Consider the following 22,380-nt stretch of genomic DNA (forward strand, 5'->3'; position numbering starts at 1 on the left):
CTGTTGCACAGGTTAGCTGCACAGATATAAATCTCTGTTTTGAAGCTCAACCACATGTGAAACAATATCTAATCAAATCATGGCAACAGAAAAATTAATTTGAGTCTTTTCAAGGGGATCCAATCCCAGTGGAGGATTTTACTTTGCCAAGCTCCTTCCAACTTTATTGGATGATAATTATTTCTGTAGAAAGAAATGTTGCAATCAAACGCTCCCCCAACAGTACTTTTGTTTTCTGCAGAGCTGGTTGAGCAATGAAAAGATTTATTAGTGGAGAATGTATTAACGAGGAATTTGTGGAGAAACAACCAAAAAAACAGTGAGTGGAATTTCCACGAAATATCTCCAGGGTGTGAGTTTGCCAAGCACAGAGTTTGCAGATGCCCAGTGCTCCCTGTGGAGTAACAATAATACCCCAAACTCTGTAAACAAGTATTTTTACCACACAGAATGCCTAAAGGGGAATACCAGTTTACAGTAGTATCACAGAATCACAGAGTGGTTTCAGCTGGAAGGGGCCTTAAAGATATCTTATTCCAACCCCTGCCATGGTTGCTCCAAGCCCTGTCCAACCTGCCCTTGAATAATCCAGACCTACAGAGCCCAAATCGACTGTGAGCCCAAAGGAGCAAGAACTTCATCTTCTGAGTTCAGGCTGCCCCTAATTGTTGGCTGAACTAAAAATCTGCTCATGCCATAAGCAGAAATTATGGTTTCTTGTCCCTTCCTATGAAGCTCCACATTCTCATGGTCAAGAGGATATGAGCCAGACAAGCCTTACACAGACTTACACAAACACATGCTAAAATAAGAAATATCCATTTTCCATACCCATTATTCACTTATCATGTACTATCTGAACAGTCCTGACATCCTCCTATTTAATAGATTTTTCATTGCTGTGATTCATTAAATAAGACAATAATTAGCCTTGTCCTTAATCACTCAAAGCCTGTTGCCCAATAAGACATTTGTATAATACCATCATTTTTGAGATCTCGGGGGAAAAAATCCTCCAAGTGTCTTGTAGCAGCAAATATGCTGCTTTTTCTTCCTTCAGACTTTGTAAAAGTGAAAGATTGTTTATGCCATTAATTAAGCCTTTCATTTTTTTTTATCAAATAAAATAATCTTTTCTGAAGTTTTTTTTCCCCACCTATGTGAAAAAAATGCAGGCTACATATCCAAGTCTTCCAGTGATGGGGTATTTGTATTTGTGTTGAAGATAAACAGTGACAAATTTATCTTCTTTCTAATTTACAGAGAGTTTGGACTGATGTATTTTCTGGACTTTCATGGAACTGATGTGTTTGATAGAATTCAGGGGATATTTTTGAACCGTTAAAGGAAAATACACAAGTATTTCCTGAATTTGTTTCTTCTTATCCCAGAGTTTACACTAAGTATTCAGCAAAGGGAAGCAAAAGCTGAGCTTCAACCAAACCCAGACCAAAGCAGAGCTTCTGGTAGAAACCATGTTGGGATTAAATGATTTCCTTTGGTTTCCATCCAAATCCAAGCTGAATGTGGATTTCTGGGTTGAGTTTCACTTTGAATTTTTGGTTTTATTCAGTTATGAAGAATTAAGTGAAACTTGGGAGGTTCAAACCCTCATTGAATGATCCTGAAAAACGATCTGCAAAACCCCTTGCTATGGAGTCCAATTTCATACCTTTGATCTCTGTGGATGCTGGGAGCAGCACCAGTGTCTCTTCCAACCTATAAAAGACAGACAAGTGAAGCCACTACATTTGTTTTAATATGGAGTTGTTCAAGAGACAATATCCAATCTCAGTCATCACCCTGGCCCAGCTGGAAAGCAGGAAATCCCAGAATCTGCCCTTCTCCCAGACAAGGTCCATCAAAGCCATGAGGTACCACCCTGAGCAAGGCAAGAGCCTCCCGAGAAATACAGAGAGGAGCACAGCTAAGAGTCTTACTGATTTTTTTCCCTGGAAAGAGGAAAGAATTTACCATCCTCAGCTCCCAGCTTGTGCTGGAATCACAGGCAGTGCTCTTTGGGCTCCCCATCATGGTCAGGATGATCCATGAGCTCCCATTTAAGTGGTGTAGCTGTCACTGAGCAGCACATCGCACGCGACAGGAGTAAAAGCGGAACCACTGAGGTGGTGGCCATCCAATAATGAACATTTTACTTCTGCTTATCCACCCAGCTACACTCAGGGGAGTAATCCCATGTGTGCTAGCTTTGGTAGGAGAGATGGTACAAGAACTTCCTGCCCCCACCATTTTTAATGGGAGTCATTTCCATGATCTGATGTCAGTCGTGACCCACATGAGGTGGTATGATGAAACTGGGGATGGGGGTAATTGCATCTCAGGCTGAGAATCTTTTTGGGGAAAAAGAAGCCTTTGAAGCTACTGTCTCTCCTAAAATATCCTCAGGTACTCCCGTTGGACCCTCCTTATGGATGTGTGACACATGTCTCCTGCTTAAGTCATCTTTATGGAGCACGTATTTCCTGCTCCCTCATGTTTTTTCTTCTCCCCCTTCAAATACTTCCTGCCTTTGGCTGTCTGTGACTGAACTCCCTGGAGCCTTAATAGTCTTGGAATCGCTCCACTTCTATAACTTGATTTTACTATTTAGGAGAAAGTTTGATTCATCCTCCCCAAACCAGAAAGAGAATAAAGGGGGGGAAAAATCCTGTTCATCCACCAGCAAAGGGGCAAGATACAAAAAGACGAGATTATTCTCCTTCATCTATTCCTGGCTTTGGAGAGCATTTCATTTCACTGTCTGCACAGGCCTTTGTAGCCACCATCTGATTGAGCATTACTTATACTGCATATTATAGGCACTAATGAGAAAATGATTCTAAATTGCCCCTAGGGATGGTTATGATTAAACTATTTGCCTTTGCTTCCTCTAGTAAATTAAAGCAACCAAAAGAAAGAGAGAAAAAAAAAATAGGCTTAATCTGGAAAGCAGTCAGAATAATGGTTTGGTAAAGTTTCTGAATTCCTAGGAACATTTTTACCCCTAACCTGGCGATGGGCTGCGTATTTCATGCTGCAATTTGAAGCTAAAGCTGTGACAAGTATGTGACACAGGGAGGCATTTTGGAGGCCTGAACTGGGCATGATTTTCTGTGTTGTCAACCAGCTCGAAGCCCTGATCAGCTTTAATTGCAGCCAACTGAAGCCACTAAACCCCTCTCTGCCACTGAGGAGCTCCTCCAAGGCGTCAGGCGTCTGTCTCTTAAAAAGAGCATTTCAGAGCCTCATATACTCGGAGCCTCATTCAGATGTTTTATTTAAACTATTAAATCTTTTGAGCTTAGGATGAATAAACAAGTCCCTGAAATGCAATCCATTCTTGCTGGTCAGGGTTTTGCAAGTGTTTTTCACAGGGAAGAAACAAAATGTCATTTGTGTTTCCTTTGGCTATTTGAAGCACGGTGGGGTTTGGGGAGCCGCGTTCCATTAGATGTGCCTGGGCCTGTGTGTACTCATGCACTGGGGTTTCAGTGAGACTTTTATCTGTGATGGTCCATGGCTGTTGAATTACCTGATGAATTAATTAAATGTGTGAAAACTCTGTGAGGCGAAATGCCAGGTCACACATCTTCTGCTTAAGCACTGGTTCAAATATTGGCACTGGTGGGCCCCAAACAGGAGCCCATGCCTCTCTGGTGGTCCCCAAGTCTCTGCAAGGTGGTCCCCACCATCTTCACACTCTCTAACCCGGACAGTCTCACTTCCATCACCCAACCCAACATGTTGGAGTCAATTACTCCTTGTGGTTTGTGGCTTTGTGGGTTTGTGGGTTTGTGGGTTTGGTACCAGTGACTGGGAAAAACCCTGAGCTGACCTGTCTGCCAACACCCCAAAGCACCTCAGATTCTGTGCTACAACCTGAGACATGCAGAGCCCTGACAGGTGCCTTGGGGTTTCCTCAAAAGATAACAAGGTGTAAAGCTTAAACGCCAAACAGAGCAACCAAATGCTGCATTGTTGAGTTTTACTGTAGAGCTACCAATGATTCTACACCCCAGCTTTCAAGAGTGTGTCCTGGGTTTATTGTCTACATATCACAGGGACATGAAAGAAAATTATTGTGAGATTATCTGCATGATACCTGAGGTCACATGGAACTTCAATAGCTTGAGATGAGAGGAACCTATTCTTCCTTTCCTCTGGCCACAAAGAAGGGATCACTGAGAAATTCAGGTGCAGTTTTCTGCACCAGCAACCTCTGAAGCTGGAGGAGTTTTGCGGATAAGCTCCATTTTCCTGGGGTAATGGAGACAACTCCAGGCTCAAAGGTACTGAGGTCTAGGCAAGATCTTGGCCCAGTCTTTGTGTCAACACAAGCACGAGATGATCCCTAGTATTTGTATGCAGCTTAATTTGGGGTCCACACCACTGTGCCCCATTCTGTGCCAAGATTATAGGTGTCTAATTAATTGGTTCCCTTGAAGCAAGACCTTTCTGTCCACACACAACCACTGGTGAGAGTGAAAAAATCAAGCACAGCTTTGAAGGTTTTTTGGGAACACAAGTACCCAACCTACCTGCTCACAGTAGCCAGGCTTTTCCTTTTAGAGGCTCTCTAAGGTGCTCCCCTTTAACTATCCAAAGAAATGTGGATCACGGTGGCATAAACATCTCAAATTTAGCCATTAGTTAGATGCCCAAATAAGACAGAATTTGGGCTGCCTGTCTTGCTCTAGTGCTTAATTAGCCCTCAGGAGATGGTGAGACACTGGCACAGGTTGCTCAGAGAAGCTGTGGCTTCCACATCCCTGGAAATGTTCAAGGCAGGTTGTATGAGGCTTGGAAAAACCTGGGATAGTGGAAGGAGTCTCTGCCCATGGAAGAGGATTGGAAGGGGTTGATATTTCAAGTCCCTTCTAACCCAAAACATTTATGAGTTTATGCCTCTTGGTTAACATGGATAAAGTCTAATTTTATGTATTTGGCTGATAGAGGTATCTGCACCACCAGGTCACCCCTGTGGAGTCTGGACATGTGTGTTTCTGTTTCGAGTGCAGTGGGGTGGAATGAGAGAGAGGAGGAGACAAGACTCTTCTGGACATTGTCATAAGAACCCAGAACTGTCACTTCAATGTTCTGTCCCCTTGTGCAGAAGGATTTTGGCTTTGGTGGCAGAATTGTATTTCTAACTGACCCCAGGCTCAAACCTGAAGGCAGAAAGTTCTTTGTTTCCTCCACACACTGCTCCCTCCCTATAACTGGAAGGTTATGTGTTTCTTAGCTACTGGTCAGACTGGTGGTGCCTGCCAAGAAGCTTTCACGGAATTTCCTCACTATGTAACAAATTTATGAGTCATATGAAAATCTGGGAAATGATTCAACCAGCTGTCTTTCGTTGACTCAAAGATTTTTACAACACCTCGGTGCCTCATCTTTGATTTGAGCCAGCAGAATGGTTTATTGTAACATCAAATGGTCTTATTTTCACTGGAAGGATGCTTCCTACTACAAAAAAAAAAAAAATTATGTAAAGAAGAAAAAAACTGTAAAACTTTTGAAGGCAGTCTGTCATTAGGTGAGGGATGCACAGAGCAACTGTGGTCATTCATTATGAACTGATGAATGTGGCTGGATTGCTGCTTCTCTGCAGGATGGCTGTAAAGGTGGTTGTCACTGAGCAGAGTGCCTCAGCTGCCACAGGTACAGCCTCTCTGCATGGCAGAAATCAGACTTGCAGAAAATTATGTTCATATTTGGGTTCAATGGCTATTTCAGTGAATTTTAGCAAATCCTTACTGAGCAGCAGCACAGCTAAAGCCAGGGAATGTTATTCTTGTTAATGTAGCCTTTCCAGGTGGGAAAGGCAGGAAGTGGACCAGGACCTTACATCACCATGGAAGATGCTCACTGTAGGAGGCAGGCACAAAGAACATTCTTTCCATCTTCTTTTTTGGACAAAACCACTCAGAGCTGCTCTTTGCTGTGCTGGAATCGTTGGCATCCCTGAGCAGAGATGCAATGGGCAGCTCCATCTTACAGGTGATCCCGTGCTTTTTAAAAACCATATGGGTGGATAAATCCATGGCACTAGAGCTAATCAGTGAGTGGGAAGCAGAAGCAGAACAGAAGTGATTCTTCCAGTAAGAGTTAAATTGCTGCAAACAGAAGAAAAACTGGAATTTATTATTACAAAGCTAAACTGACACTCTACATAAAATATCCAAATGAATTTAATTATTAAAACCATGTTTCCAGCATGAGTTTCCATGTCCATGAAAGCAATCCACCACACAAAGAACTGCTCCCAGTAGCCTCAAATCCTTTGTTTTAGACACTTAATTTCCCAGCCAAAATCATAGAATTATTTGGGTTGTAAGGGACTTTAAAGATCATCCATTTTCAATCCCCTGCCCTGGGCAGGAACACCTTTCACTAGACCAGGTTGCTTAAAGCCTCATCCAACCTGGCCTTGGACATTTCCAGGGATCCAGGGGCAGCCACAACTTCTTTGGACAATCTGCCAGGACCTCACCACCCTCACTTCCTAATGTCTAAGTCTAAATCTACATAACTACAGATGAAAGCTATTCCATAGAAATGGCTGTAGCCAGCAGCTCTGAGCAGAGCAGGAACAAATGCACCTCTCACAGCTGTCACCAGGCACTTTGCAGGTGCAATGTGGCTTACAAATCTCAAAATGCCTTGTGTCAGCACCTGAAGAATCCACTGTATCAACGGGGGAAGGGTAATAAAATATACTTGAAACAGACAGGACAAGAAAGGGTTCAGAGGAGAGCAGTATTACTTTGATTTATTGAGGGTCACAACCTGTATTCAGTGGACTGAACCACCCTTCTCAGTCCAGGGACTTAATACAGCTCTGCTCTTTGGTGTGCAGGTAAGCAGTATAAATCCTGGTCAAAGTTTCTATCCATATTACAGACATAGACTTGCTTCCATGAAACTCCTGTTTCTATCCATTTCCAAAGGATACAAACCTGGGAATGGTGGGGGATGAGGGAAATAGAAATTCAGAGCAAAGAAAAAGAAATCCTAAATGGTGATATTGTCTCGTGACTATTTTCTGTTTGAGAATTCCCCTTTCATCTTTCCATCCCCTTCCCATTGAGTGGCTTTGTAGCTTCCATTTGTAACAGGCAGAGAGTGGAAAAATATCTGACTTCGGGGGATTTGGCAAAGGTTCTGGCCTTGAACCCAGCAGCAGATACAGAACACTTGTAACATTCAAAACAGGCCCTCTCTTTCTTGACCTCTGTGATTTTTATTGCTTATCTGGGTATACATAATCATTTTAAGATGTCTCCCCTTACCATAAAATAACCATGAATTATTTTTAAAAAGGTAGATAATAAACTTCAGAATAACTCTTAAATGTATCCAAGCAGACAAGGGGAATGTGAGGTTGCTGTCATGAAGGATAGCTTCTGGCAACTGATCTGAGGGAGCCACTAATGATTTTAATTAGCTTTTGGAAGCACAATCTACCCATTCTGAAGCCAGTGCCCTGCTGGCAGCGACGACGCTTTGGAAGATCGACAGCATAAAACATTTTCTGTAATGAGCCTTCATACAACTCCATGTGTCAAGCAAGGAGTGGTCTGTCTCCAGCAGAACTGCAATAGCAAAGCTGTAGCTGGAACATTTTCCAGCTGAGGACTTCCAGCAGGTAACACTCGTGCTCCCCTGGGGAATGGGGGATTAATGAACAGGCACCAAGACCTGGCGCCGTCAGGTGCAAATCCAAAAATCAGCTTTTCCTCCTGGCAAATCACTTTACCTCCTAATTTATTTAATCTGTTTAGGTTATAGGCTTCTCAGAGGGATGTTAATCTCTGACTACATGTTTGTACAGAGCTTAGGATGTAGCAAGGGATTAATCACTGTTGGGCTATCATCCTACAGGAACAGGAATGGTGAAGTAGCAATAAATTGGGCAAAGCAGCAGTAGATGCTGATGCCTTGGAGGTGGTTGGAATAAGAGCCAAAGCTGGATCACAGTTCAGCCAGGAACAGGGAATCTATTCTAGTGAGGAAAATGCAATAGGAAAAGATACTTAATCTATTAAAAAATAAATTTAAGCCTACATGAAAGACCTTTACCTACATGGCTTTAAGATGTAGGAGGGTAATTTAGATTAGATGTTAGGAAGACATTCTTTATTCTGAGGCTGGTCAGGCCCTGGCACAGGTTTCCCAGAGAATCTGTGGATACCCCATCCTTGGAATTGTTCAAAGGATTGTTCAAAGGAATTGTTCAAGCTCTGTCCAGGTTGGACAGGAGCAACCTGGTCTAGTGGAAGCTGTCCCTGCCTGTGGCAGGGGTTGGAACAGATGAACCTTCCAGCCTGACTCAACCCAAATCATTAATGATTCTGTATCACTGTGCTCAACAGGTAACAGCTGCTGCCCTCCCAGCCTCTGGAGTATTTGAGGTATTTCAGAAGAGAAAAGGAAGAATCAGTAGATACTGAGGTGAAGTCATCAAGTATTTCAAGCTCAGCATGAATTTATGGTGAGTGGTGAAATAATAGATAGGTAGATATTGGACATCTTATTTAAAACAAATCAGATCAAAGAAAAGAGGGATTGATCAGAATTTTTGCTAAAAATGCAAATGAAATCTGGGCTTAGTTTTTTTACAGCTTAGAAGAAATCTGGGTTCCTTTTATACTTTCTATTATAAATCATCAGTCCCAGAGCACATGTTCAACTATTTTGTTGAATCAGGGTCATTATGAATAAGAGCCTGGCAATGCTCCTCTGTTAATGAGCTTCCAGGAAATGTACAATTGTTTTTAGAAGAAGTCTAATGAAGACAGATTTGCAGATCTCATTTGATGCAGCCAGAAAACCCAAACTCATCAACCAAACAAAAGCATGGGAGTAATTTTTTTTTTTTTGTGTGTGTGTGTGTGTGTGTCTGATTATCCTTTCAGGAGTGCTGGTGTGTAACGCTATCAAACTTTCATTGAACTTTACTCTCTCGCTCCAGGCGATTATTTTTCCTTGATGTCTGATGTTGAATGATATACGTGCACCTGTGTGATAATGGCTGGTTGGATATATCTTTACTGAGCTGGGAAAACCCAGGACCTCACCTCCACACTTAACCGTTTGATTTCTTTTATGGCTCTGGTACAGATCCCTGTACTAAAAGCTACCGGTGGAGCTTACATTTGTCAGGGGAAATGTGGGTGTTTTATCATACCAGCTGTTTAAAGTCTCCTACAACTTTGCAAACTGCTTTAAGAGCCCTTGCTTTTATCACTGCTCAAACTTCCAAGCAGTCACCAGAACAAAGGAAGGAACAGCTGGGAAGTTTTAAAAGCAGCAATGTTTGCCGTTGCACTCAGGTTTAAGTACGATAATTAATAAAACTTCCCCTCCTCTTCCACATCATCTCAGTGCACAATCATTTTGGAACAGGACTTCTCACTAGCCCCTTCTGTTGAGTTTCAGCTGTTATATTTCCTTTTTCCAAACCAGCAATCTTTATTATTATCATTATTATCATCATCATCATCATGACACATCCATATTGCTCTAGTGTCCTGCATCAACTGGCTAAGAGGCAGCATGCTTGGGGCAATTGTGTATTAAGCAAAAGCAAATCTTCTGGAATTTCATTCATCTGAAGGAGAACTGCTGCAGAGGGTCAGGAATACAGCACCCATGGCCTCGTGGAGAGATGGGGAACACCTATCTCCACTACAGCCATCAAGAAATTTGGAATCTCACAGGGGTGAATCATATGGGCTCCACCTACAGAGCTGGGCCTCTGAAGGGTGATTTATCCTGGTTGCCTCAGGCACCTCTCCTAGCATGGAATGAATCATCCCCTGACCCTCTCCACCAACTAGAAAAGGCTATCTGGCATCAGCCAAGTTTGCAGGCAGCCACAATTAGGTCAGGTGAATTCTGTCTGGGCAGAGCATTGGTCTGTCCAGCCTGGTTTTCTGTCAGCCCTTCCATCACTGGATGGTGATGGATGCTCCTCAAGGATGGAAAATAAAGAGCAGCACTGAGATCTGTAAGCATGGAGCTGCACAGTAATAAAGTGTGAAGAAAATTGCTTCCTTCCCCTCTGTGGTGATTAGCGTCGGCTCTGGAGTATGACCACAGGATTGATGGCTGCTGTAATTTTATCCAAACTGAAGCTGCTGGAGTAGATTTGAGGGATGGAAATAGTGCTGCTGGTCCCTGTAAGGTGGAGCTAGGCCCTCTGAAAGGACCCAGAGGCTTGAAACAGTGATTGCAGAGAAACCAAACTGTTGGATTTTAGCAGAAATAGCAGGCAGCATGTTTTCACACAGCCCATGCTTGGAGAGGTAGCAGCAGAAAGTACAATTCTGAGTATTTCTCAATGTCATTTAGAAGTCCTACTTCCCACTAAATACTAATATAGAGTTTGAAATTACTGATCTTTTCTTTCTCTAACAGTTCATGACGGGATTTGTGGCTTTGGCTCCTAGTTCAGGGCATCCCCATGGCAACTGTTCACTATCCCAGCAGGACCCTCTCTGTGCCATGAATTGAATCTCACCTCTGGCAGGTGGGATGTGTCCTTTATCCACACCACAGCTGCAGCTGCAGCAGAGATCTGCCAGGGCTTGTCCTTGCTCAGAAATGATCTGGTGAGTTCCCCAAGCTGTTCACCTCCCCAAATCCCAGGGCAATGCCATCTGCTCCCCACGGTGACTTCCCACATGGCACTGAAGAACTGGATGTGTGGATGTAGCACAAGACCATGGCCATTCAACTGAGCATCATTCCACTGTGGCCACACAGGGTCCGGGCACTGGCAGGCATTATTGGAAAGGAGACTACTCAAACACCTCAGCAAACATCAGGAAAACACCTCAGCAAACACAAGGAAAACTCCTCAGCAAACACCAGGAAAACACCTCAGCAAACACCAGGAAAACACCTCAGCAAACACAAGGTACCTGTGTTTCCCAGCAGAGACTTTTCCAAGATAGTGGCAGCAGCACTTCCGACAGACAGCATTTACAAACCATTATTAACCAAACAAAGCTCTTTAAAGAGAGTCACCCCAGGGCACTCTGGCCTCTGTTGAAACAGACTTTTCAAAAACATTTATGGACTTAAATAAAACTCATTTCAGAATGCCAGTGAAATTGCCTCCAGGTTGCACTCTGGCTTTGCTACCAGTCTAGTCCTAAAATTATTCACCGGGAAAGGGGAAGATTTTTTTTTTTTTCCAGCTAAAGGTTTGCCGTGTGTGCTGCTCAGCTGTGAGTCCTGCCAGAATGTAGCTGGCATGATACGGGTGGCTGAGATTTGACATAGTGTATAAACCAGATATTATTATTATTATTATTATTATTATTAGTAGTAGTAGTAGTAGTATTAGTATTATTAGAGCCTTGCCTGTAATTTTGCATAGGCAAAGGACAAGAGTTAGAAATGTTGCAGCAAAGGGATGGAGGCACAGTGAGATCAGATGTTTTGCCCTGGGATGCACAGGAGGTTGGTGGCAGAGCTTGGAAATAAGCTCAGCTTGCCTAGAATCAAACCAACCTTTTTAGTTCTTACTACATTTTCAAGGTGTCCATCACACTGACATTCAAGAGCCAACCTACACAGAAACTACTGTGTTCTGGAAGCTGTTTCTTATCCTTCTGCCAGTAAATGCAAAAGCCTCATCAGTAAGGGGGGAGAAATGGTTGCAGAAATGCATTTGCTGGTAACTTTCACTCTCTAACTCATATTGTTAACACACATGACTCCAAATGCTGGATGGCAGATGGAAATACTCATTGGCCTGATGGATTTATGGATGTCTGAAGCCTTGTGGCAGTACATATTGCCTTCAGAACAACATTTTCATCACTGAGCCAAGTCCTGGTGCAGTTGAAAGTTATTGGAAGTTTTGCCACTAACATTAACGAGATCAGGATTTGGATTTGTGTCTGCAGAGACAAAAATAACACACTGTTGCAAATTGGAAAGTAAGAGTTGAATTAAATGGGGTGAGATTGAGAAAAAGAGAGAGAGAGACTGATGCTCTGGTAAGATTTAGGATGCAGTTTTGCCCCATCTCTGTGTCTGCTTGTTCTGAAGAAGGCAGTCCCACAACCACACAGATCAGCATTTAGCCAAGGAAAAAATGTTTTATCTCCCAGCAACGTAACCCCAGCCCCTACCACTGGTGACCAAAAGCTGTCACTGGTGTGGCATTTGCCTGGTGCCCTGTGTGAAACCAGCTGTTGTTCTCTGCCTTTCTTGCACCATGTAAAAATTCTTAAATCCCAGTATGAGATGGATACGCTGCTGGATCATTCCAGGTAACAAGTGATAAGAAAAAAGGAAACAGTCTCAAGTTGTGCTAGGGGAGGTTTAGATTGGATATTAGGAAAATTGTTCAGAGGAAGGGTGCTCAGGCACTCACAGGTGACGCTGCCCTGAGAAGTGGTGGAATCACCATCCCTGGAATTGTTCAAAACACATGTGGGTGTGGCACCTGGGGACAAGATTTAGTGGGCACAGTGTCAGTGATGGGATAATTGTGGGACACGGTGGTCTCAGCAGGCTTTTCCAACTTTAATGAGCCTGTGACTCTAAGATACAGCAGTGCACTGAACTGAACTCTGCCCTAAGAACAGCCCAAACACTTTCTTTGAAATAAATATTTAGAAGAGATAAGAGAGAAAAACAGATTACCAAAGCATTATGACCCTGTCTGACTCACCTGTAAGAGCTGCCCAGGGGAGCATTGCTTACTGAGCAACTCTGACTGGGAAAATAACAAAGAGCACAAGGCATTGCACATAGATGACCCTTCTGGGGTGATTTCTAGCCAATTTGGCATAAAAGCAGGGCCGTAAAACTCACAGCAACATAAAGTGGCATCCTTCTGGCAGACAGGGAGCTGAGGATGCTGCTTTGGTGAAGGTGGGTTTTGTAGTCAAAGCAAACAAACAGGAGCTGAGAACAGCTGGGCCCAGCTCCTGACAGTGCTTTGGTGATTTTGGGGCTGCTCTGAAACCAACAGGAAAGCTCCAGCTGCATTTTAGGGGTCAGGGTGCTGTGTTTCTTCCTGCAAGTCATCCCAAGGGAAGAAAGCTTCACCTAAAAAACATCAGAAGCTGAAGCAAAGACCAAAGGCCACCAAGTTCACTGAGCACCTTCAGTTTAACTGGAGAAGAAAAACCCATCAAGTGCAAATCTTTTCACAGCTCTGCCTCGAAAGGAGAGACGAAATCCTCCCTCCCGAGCTGCTGGGCTCGGCCAGCTCCAGCTGTGAGCTCGCAGCCGCTCTGATGCCGGGCAGGGGAGACAGGGATGCGCAAATCCCACCCCTGGCTCATCACACGGGGCAGGTGTGATGCCAAGAACGTCGTCACCCCCCTCACTGGCCAAGTACCTGGGTGCAGCATGAGCAATCACATCCTGCAGATAGCTCCGGCAGCGATGAGCGCATCCCCCTTGGAGATAGGATGGCTGGACATGCAAACGAATGTGCCTGTGAGCCTTTCATGTGCAGAGCTGTAACAGATGTTCAAAGATCATCCTCTGGCACTGGGAAAGTGTCTAGGAGGCCCCTGGATAGGAGTTTTCTTGGCACACTTTTTTTTTTTTTTTTTTTTTTTCCAGATGAGCTGAAGGGGAAAAGTTCCTGTTAGTGATTATTTTCTGTCTGTGAGCAAAGAGCTTACGATGAGTGTCCCAGCTCATACATCAGGGAATGCCAACTAAATAAATGCAGCTTTCCTCTTCCCTGTGGGTCCCTATCTCTCCCTAGGCTTTACAAAGACCCAGGAGACATTCTTTTTGGTGACACCAGGAATTAAAAACTGCAGCTGGAAGCACCTCACACTTTTTTCTGACACAAAACTGCAAATCTCACCACAAAACTGCAGATCACAGGGGGTGCCCACAAGAATCTCAGGCAACAACAACAGGATGCCCCACGCAGCAGGACCCGTCCTCAGAGCTCGTCAGGGGTGAAAACACAGAATCATTAAAACTGGAAAAGACCTCAAAGATCATTGAGTCGAAATGGAGACCATAACCCTGCTCTGATTTTTAAGTGTGAACAGAGCACCTAAGAACCACCTTTTTGTGACACTGGTGGCCAGAGATGGTCACCTCAGGTCACTTAGGCTTCAGAAAGCATGGCCACTTAGAGGAACACCTAAAGGGTGTATGACACTGGTGCTGGCTGTCGAGCTCTTTGCAAATCTGGCTGGATGTTCCTCCGACCCTTTATCCATGTGCAAAGGGGGGATGCTCACAGCTCTTCTCTTAGAATCACAGAAGTATTGGATCATTAAGGCTGGAAAAGACTTTTAAGATTATCAAGTCCAGCTGTCAACCTAGCGCTGCTGAGCCCAGCATTAAATCACATCCCTGGTGCCACATCCAAATTTCCAGGGATGGTGATTCCACCACTTCCCTGGATGGCCTGTACCATTGCCTAAACAACCTTCCAGTGAAGGTTTTCCTAATATCCAGTCTAAATCTTGCCTGGCACAACTTGAGGCCATTTTATCCTATCCCTTCCTACCTGGGAGCAGAACCTGACCCCACCTGGCTGTCCCCTCCTGGCAGGGAGTTGCAGAGAGCCAAAGGTCCCTCCTGAGCCTCCTTTTCTCCAGACTGAGCCCCTTTCCCAGCTCCCTCAGCTGCTCCTCCTCAGACCTGTGCTCAGATTGATCTTGCCCATCTCCTCCCATCCTCTGCTGTGCACAGTCTCTCTCCAGCTGTGGATATATCTGATTTGCAGGTTGATGAGGCTTTGAAGTCCCTGTTTACTCTTTTAACTGAGTAGTAAATGCCTGGCACAAGCAATCAGGATCACATCCAGCCAAGTCTGTATTCCTGCTGTGAACCCCTATAGCAACCATTTCAGCTGCCTTGCCAAGGATTTCCCATCCCACCATGGGTAATGCCTGCAGGGCACAGCTGCATCCTGCAAACCTATGGAATCAGGTCCTGTTTAATTAATGAGGGCTTTTCTTGTTGGGCAGCTAAAACATCCTCAGCTCACTCAGTGAGTTTGTCCAGCTTATTGCAGAGCTACCTGACTTTAAATTAACTAAAAAGAAGGAGGATTTATCCTCAGGGTCTGAGCTGGAGCCACTGCAAAGCATGAAGACTCTTTTAACTGATTACACAGAGCTGGGAACAGCCCCCAACTGACTGCTGAAAAATGTAGACCCTTCTCATTTTGTTTTTGAGTAGAGACAGAGAAGACACAGACATAGATAAATAGGGCATAAAAGACATTTTTTCCCTAGTATAGATCAGAACACTACAGGAAAACTCACCCGCTCCTCCTTCATTTATCAGTGGTATGTTTTGAACACCATTTTGGTAAAGGGATATTTCACTATTAAGCTGTAACAGGAAACCTAGCACTGAATGGACATCAAAGTTAAAGGGAGTTTTTTCCCAGGTGTCCAAGGAAGGACAGATCCACACAACAGGCCTTTTATAACTTCTAATAGAAATTGGGGGCAGTTTCTTTCAGTTTGGGTTGGTAAAACAGGGATTTCTCTCCCACTTTTCTGGATTTCTTTCTAGATATGGAGCTATAGCACTGTAAGCTTGTTTGCAGCTTGATTGAAAAATGGAGTTTAATTCATTAATGTTTACAAATTGCTTTAAGATCTTCAGCTGGATAAGTGCTAAATACTTTAATTGCTGTAATACAGATGAATTTGCTTATCTCCCATGCAAATCGTCTGAAAACATTGCCCTGAAATTAACAGCTCTGGGGTTAACAATGGGCCCAACCACACACTACACTGCAGCACTTATCATATCACAACTTTACCCTCATTAATTACACGCCCTGCTGTGGTTTTTGGAGCAGGATCAGCTACAATTCAGATACGGGCAGCTGGACAGCGCAGGGAGGAAAGAGTTTGGAAGTGCACGACACACACATTAATATTGAAATTAAGCAGATGGCCCACTCACTCATCAGTGAAAGTCCACCAGGGGCTGTAAGAAAGAAGGAGATTTCCTATGTAACATAACAATTTGGACATCAGAAGGTCTCGGGTTACAAGATTTTTCTTTATCCTCCACCTGAAACTTTTAAGGGGAAACGTCAGGGAATTCCATCCGGTCTTCAGATACTAATCCCTTTTTATGCTGGTTTGATCTGTCTGCTGGGAGCTGGCAGCCAGCTCCTCTGACTCCACATAAGTGAACACCAGGCAGCAGATGGACCAGCCCTCTGCAGCCACGGAGAAGTGTCTGGGGCTCACAAATCCCCCCTGTCTCCAGAAATCCTCACGTGTGATGAGCTCATAGAGGAGCCAGACCCACTCACTGCATCACATGCTGGCAGGATGGGTTTAGGGCAGAAAGAGCAATTATTCACTTGTTGCTCATCCATGGAGCCACGAGGGTCAGATCTGGTATTAAAGCTGATTTCAGGCTGTGTAACCACCAAGCTTGCACCAAACTCACTATGTTTATATCTGCTGCCTGATTGCCTGAAATAAAACCTTAAAAACAGGATAATAGGACAACTTAAGATTAAAAGTCAGTCTATAGAACCATAGAATTATTTTAGTGGAAGAGACCCTTAGGATCATCAAATTCAACAGTTGAACCAGAATTGTCAATCCACCACTAGACCTTGTCCTCTGAACCCCCCCTGCAGTTCTGCATCCAAATCTGGGGCCCCCAAATCCAGAAAGACATGGAACTGTTGGAACAAGTCCAGAGGAGGCCGATAAGTTGATCAGGGGGCTGGAGCTCCTCTCCTCTGGAGCCAGGCTGGGAGAGCTCGGATTGTTCATCCTGGAGAAGACTCCAGGGAGAACTTGGTGTCTCTTCCAGTGCCTAAAGGGGCTCCAGGAGAGCTGGAGAGGGACTTGGAACAAGGGCCTGGAGTGACAGCACAATGGGGAAAGGTTTCAAAGTGACAGAGGGCATGGTTAGATTAGATATTAGGAAGAAATTATTTACTCAGAGGCTGATGAGCCACTGGAACAGGTTATATATTTAAATATATAAATTTAAATTTGTTTCTATCCTGGTATTCTCTGTTTAATACTTACAGAATGGAATTTTTGTTTTATCTTATTTTATTCTCAAGTGATATGAAATTTTCTCCTGAATCCTGAACATCTTTACTTATCTGTATTGCTTTTAAAACCACTGGGATTTAATAGAAGCCTTAGAGGTTCTATTTAAAAAATATCAATGAGTATGAAAAAATGTTTATTTTACTTATATTTTCCAGGTGTGATAAAATGATTTCTCAATAAGCCCAGATTTGGAAAATGGAGTTGCAAAATGCAGAAAAAGACACATCTGTGTGAACTTTTTTCACACATCTGCTAAAGGCACAATATTGATTTGAATTTTTGCTGTATTTATTTCAAGTAGAACAAGAATACAGAAAGGTCTTCCAAATGAACAAATCAGATGTTCAATACAAATCTTTCAGTGAGATAATTTGTGCCATAAGAAATATTCCCCCTTCAGATGTCACAGAATCAATCATAGATGGTTTGGGTTGGAAGGAACCTAAAAGATCATTTACTTCCATGCCCTGCCATAAGCAGGGACACCTTCCACCATCCCAGGTTGCTCCAAGTCCTGTCCAGTCTGGCCTTGGACACTTCCAGGGATGGAACATCTGCAGTTTCTTTGGGAAACCCGAGCCAGTGTCTCACCACCTAGACAGAGAAGAATTTCTCCCTAATACCTAATCTAAATATCTTCTAAATTAGTTTAAAACCCTTCCCCCTTGTCCTGTCACCCCATGACTTTGATAAAATTCCTTCTCCATCTCTCTTTTAGCCCATTTAGGCACTGAAGGTGCTCTAAGATCTCCTCAGAGCTTTCTTTTCTCCAGGTGAACACCCCTGGCTCTCCCAGCCTGTCTCCAGAGCAGAGAAGTTCCAGCACTTGGAGCATTTTCAAAGCATCTGTGTTATGCCTTCACCTGACTGCCAGCTGAGAGGGAACAACAACTGGGCATGCCCTGAGTCAGTATCACTGGAGCTTTTGTTAAGCACTTTATATTTTCTCCTCCTTTCTCTCTCCTTCCTCATTTTTAGCCTGCAACACCAAAAGGTGTTGGAACAAAGGCTCTCTGATGTTTCACATGGCAGAGGGTCAGATAAGATGATCCCACAAGGTCCCCTCAGCTCATTTATCTTCCAGTTCTGTGATATGACTCAATTTCCTGGGGATTAATGACCAGGTGGGGTTAATGGTGCTCAGCTGCAGCAGTAAGCCCCCAGCTCCTTTCAGATGGTCAGTGTTCATCCCTGCATGTCAACCATGCATGTAACTTCTGACCTCTGGGTTTCAGAGCCCTGAAAAAGCCATCAGGGTTTTGCATGTCCATCTGGGCAGACATCCTGCCCCAGAAAAGGGCTGGGACCAAAGCCCAGAGATAATGACTTCTGGACAAGCACTGCTGCATGTGGTTCCTTTATGTTTTGCCCTGCTAAGCAAGATGTTAATCAAAAACCAAGTGCTGCAGTCATGGGCATCTGGCAAAGAATTTCTTGTTGATCAGAGATGTCTTCATCCGCTGCTTATTCCTGGGAATGCTGAGACAGCAGGTACCAAGCAGTCCTTTCTCAGCACAGAGAATTCTTCCTGGCACCTCACCATCTGCTGAAGGCAGGGCTTGGCTTTCTCTGCCTGCACAGAGCTGTCCTGGTGGCCAGCACAGCCTGGTGCCAGGGTGACAGCACAGGAGTCCTGAAATGCCTGAGCCTGCAGCTCAGTCACTGGATGGGGACACAGGGAGATTGCTCTGGCAAAACTGGGATGCTGGGATGGAGCCTGCAGACAAAATGCTCGGGAGGCAGCAGGGATCCCACAACATGGGGAAGACAACACACCTCAGCAGTTCTCAGTTGCCCAACCTGGAGGAAAACTTCACTACATCTGCCTCAGCCTGACATGGAACTAAATAAAACATCGACTGTGCCCAAACCCATTATTTATCAGAGTCCAAGGCACTGCCCTCAGCCTGGGAATATGTGTGCCTACCTTGTCCTTGTCCTCCACTCCTCCTGTGATGTACTGCACCTATCACTGGGGAAAAATTTTCCAGCATAGAATCAGGGAATGGTTTGGGTTGGAAGGGACTTTTAAAGGTCATATAGTCCAACCTCCCTGCAGTGAGCAGGGATGTTTTCAGCTAGGTTTTCAGGTTGCTCAGAGCCCCATGCGAGCATCCCACTCCCCTCCTGCTCTGGGAGCTGCTCCCAGCAGGAGCCAGGAGCTGAGCTGGGGAGGGGCTTTATTGCAGCAGGAAAACCAAAGCAGGGCCTGTGCCAGCCCCCAGCAAGCCACAGGCACAATTCCTGATCTTCATGAAATCATCAACCCTGTGTCCCAGGAACAGGGGCTCAGACAAACCGCCCAGAGGAGCTGCTGTGCAAACAGCAGGGAGGGGGAATTTCTCCCCCTTAGTAGGCAAATTGTATAGTTTATAAGAAAGATTATTTACCTAAAGGGATTTACCTATTTCAAACCTTGAGATGTGGAGCATCTGGGCCACGGAGCCCCATTGCCCTGCATGCAGGCAGGGGGCATGGGCAGAGACTCCCTCCAGCAGCTACCACGGCTCCTGCAAGGCAGGACAGCTGCACGTAAATGTGCAACTCATAAAGCTGGAGGAGCTCTGCAAGCTATTAGGTAATTAAGCAAAGTGAGGGCTCGAAGCGCCCGGCTGCTCCTTCCAGCCCATGGCTGTGCTCTCTTTAGAGTCTGATTGGATAAAGGATTTTTATTAACTTCATATTTTTTCTTCTAATTTTCCTCTCTTTGCCTTTCATATTGCAGGCCCTGATCTCCTCTGGTCTTGTGGTGATGTTTATTGGCACTGGCAGGTTGCAACACCCCTGCAGGCTTCCCACAGACAGACCCCAGAGTGCAGACCACGAACCGAGGCAACTTCATACGCTGCCTCTGCTGTGAAATTGCTCAGGCACTTCCCTCATGGTTTTCCTCTCACCCTCCCCACCTTCCCAGCTGGAGCCTCCTTCCCCCAGCTGCGCCTCTCCTTTTCCAGAAGAAGAGGCAGCAGGCCCAGAAAAGCAGCTGGTCCACAGGGCATCACCAAATTAATCTCTTTGCTGCTCCTTGAGGCTGTGGCTCAAGATAGAAGAGTCCCTGTGGGCTGCAGTGGGCATCACCTCTGTGAGGGCAGCACAGACTCCAGACAAGGGAAGGATGGAGGGAAGGGGGCTTTGAAACATCAACAAAAGACTTGGGCATCTACTTTTGACTCCACCCTGCTTTATCTTCAAGGTCATGTAAGTCCTGGCCCCAGAGGGGTGGTAGTTGCCCCATCCCTGGGAACATTCAAGTCCAGGTTGGATGGGGCTCTGAGCGACCTGATCTCATTGAAAATGTCCCTGGTAATTGCAGGAGATTGGTAGAGATGATCTTTAAATGTCCCTTCCAACCCAAACCGTTGTGATTCTATGATTTTTCGGTCAACCCCATCCAACCTGGATACATGGGTAACTTCACTTTGATCCTTTAAACACACTTTTCATTCCCATTATCCTCACAGTGAGTTTAAAAATGTAAAAGTTTATTTTTGTTGCCATAGTGCCGGTGTTTGAGCACCTACTATTTGCTTGAAGAGCTCTCCAGCCTCTCTTCGCAGCAATAAGCACCTTTCTGGGAGCTTTCCCCAGTTGTGCCCTGGGATTTATTCAACCTACTGCAGTTGCTTGTTGTGCCCCTTCAAACAATGGGCTCCACTTTGCGAGGAGGCTGGATCGGCTAAATTGGCTTTTTCTGCGATGCTCACAGGCACATCTGGTAGCAACAGCTGGCTGCCAGCCCAGCCTCCCCTTTTTAATATCACCCTGGGGTTTTACTGGTAGTGTCTCTGGGCAGTGGGAGGCAAAGAAAGAAGCGACAAACCCCCAGAGTGCCACCAGTGAATCCCAATAAAAGGCAAGAGGGAAAGCGCCTGTTTGACGAGCACGGTGCCCGGGTTTGGTGGCCCCCCAGCTGCTTGTTATAATAGCAGGGGAGTGGCTGGGTCACTTCATTATTTATTCCAGCCCCTTGTCCTGGTGGCAAGGAAACATAAAAGATGCTTTTTTTCCACAAGCAGGAGACTGAGAGTGCTCCAGCCTCCAAATCTCCCGCCTGCCAACAGAGCCCGATGCACTCCCCCCATGTGGGATCCATTTGAGTCTGAAAACTCGACAAGGAATGCCATAGCAGCACCAGGATGTTCCCCCATCCAGCACAGCAGTGGCTGCTTATTTGTTCAGCTCCCAGCTGCTGTGCACAATCAGAGTGACGTGGGGCGTGCAACGGGCTCTAAAGACGTGCGGGCAACCTCTGGCTGTGCTGAAAGGATGGGCTGTCCACAGGGAGCGCTTTTGGAGCCACACTCAGCATTGTTTAAGCTCCCAGGCATCTTGTCTGGCTCTCACAAGCCCTCATTCCTCCCAAGCACTTGTAAAACTTTCAAGCTGAGCCATTTCCACCCTTTTGGGGCTGCTGCGCTGTTCAGTGGGAGTGCCCCAACCCAGACTCAGCAGCCTCTTTAGGTTTCTGCCTTCTTAACAGAATGGATTTAGGACCCAAAAGGTGATATTGGATCTGGGCTGACACATCTGTGATTATCTCCTGCTCTTTATGGCTGCAAACAAAAGGAGCACAGAGAGACACAGCCAATGCCTTTGGCAGTTTGGGAGCAGCCTGGAGCAGCAGGTCTGGGCAGCAGTGGCTGCTGCCTTCATCCAAGGAAGCAGAGAGGTTCATCTTTGGAGAAGGGATTATCCAGGGCCCCTTTCAGCACACCTGTGCTGTGCCATGTGCACTCAGAGCAGCCACAGGTGGTTGGTTAACCCTATGTAGTTATCATAAATTTCCTTATAAGAAGTTTATGTTGAGAACATCAGTATTTGGGGGTCTGTTAGAGGATGTGCACTGGTAGCAGTCTGCTTTATTGCAAATAAATGTGTATAAATAATTAAAATAATTTTTAAAGTTCGTTGGAAATTACAGAGATCTGTGTATTAGGATCTGATCTGGCTTTTGTTGTCACTGCTTTATTCTGAAGAGACACAGGTTGTGGTATGAGATAACTCTGAAATATAGGATTACCCCAAGAAAGTAATACATCATAATTTAAAACCATTTCTACACAGTCTTTTGCAATCTCTGGACATTGATATTGTTCTCTCTGATCTGCACATTACTTCAGGGGTGCATTTTCTGCATTTACTGAGGTTACCTGGTATTGTTACTCATACTTTCCAAATAGAAAAGCCCTGACAGGTTAAAAGGCCCACCCAAGTCAGGCAGATAAAAGTTCAGAACTGAATTTTAGGTTCTGGACTTACAAGGAAACCCCCAAATCACTAAGTACGTATTGAAAGACTAAAGTGATATGTTTAGCTGCCTGATCTT

At 44.9% G+C, this 22,380-nt stretch overlaps 1 long non-coding RNA gene across 1 annotated transcript; it reads left to right on the top strand.

Annotated features, from left to right (window-relative positions):
• Positions 1 to 1,079: 1,079 nt before the first annotated feature.
• On the top strand, positions 1,080 to 21,949 carry LOC140683616 (uncharacterized). The gene is made up of 2 exons (XR_012054797.1): positions 1,080 to 8,494; positions 19,780 to 21,949. It is a non-coding gene; the product is annotated as an uncharacterized lncRNA (long non-coding RNA).
• The last annotated feature ends 431 nt before the right edge of the window (positions 21,950 to 22,380 follow it).

Source organism: Taeniopygia guttata, chromosome 3 (genome assembly GCF_048771995.1).
Source record: "Taeniopygia guttata chromosome 3, bTaeGut7.mat, whole genome shotgun sequence".
In the NCBI taxonomy this organism is placed as follows: Eukaryota; Metazoa; Chordata; class Aves; order Passeriformes; family Estrildidae; genus Taeniopygia; species Taeniopygia guttata.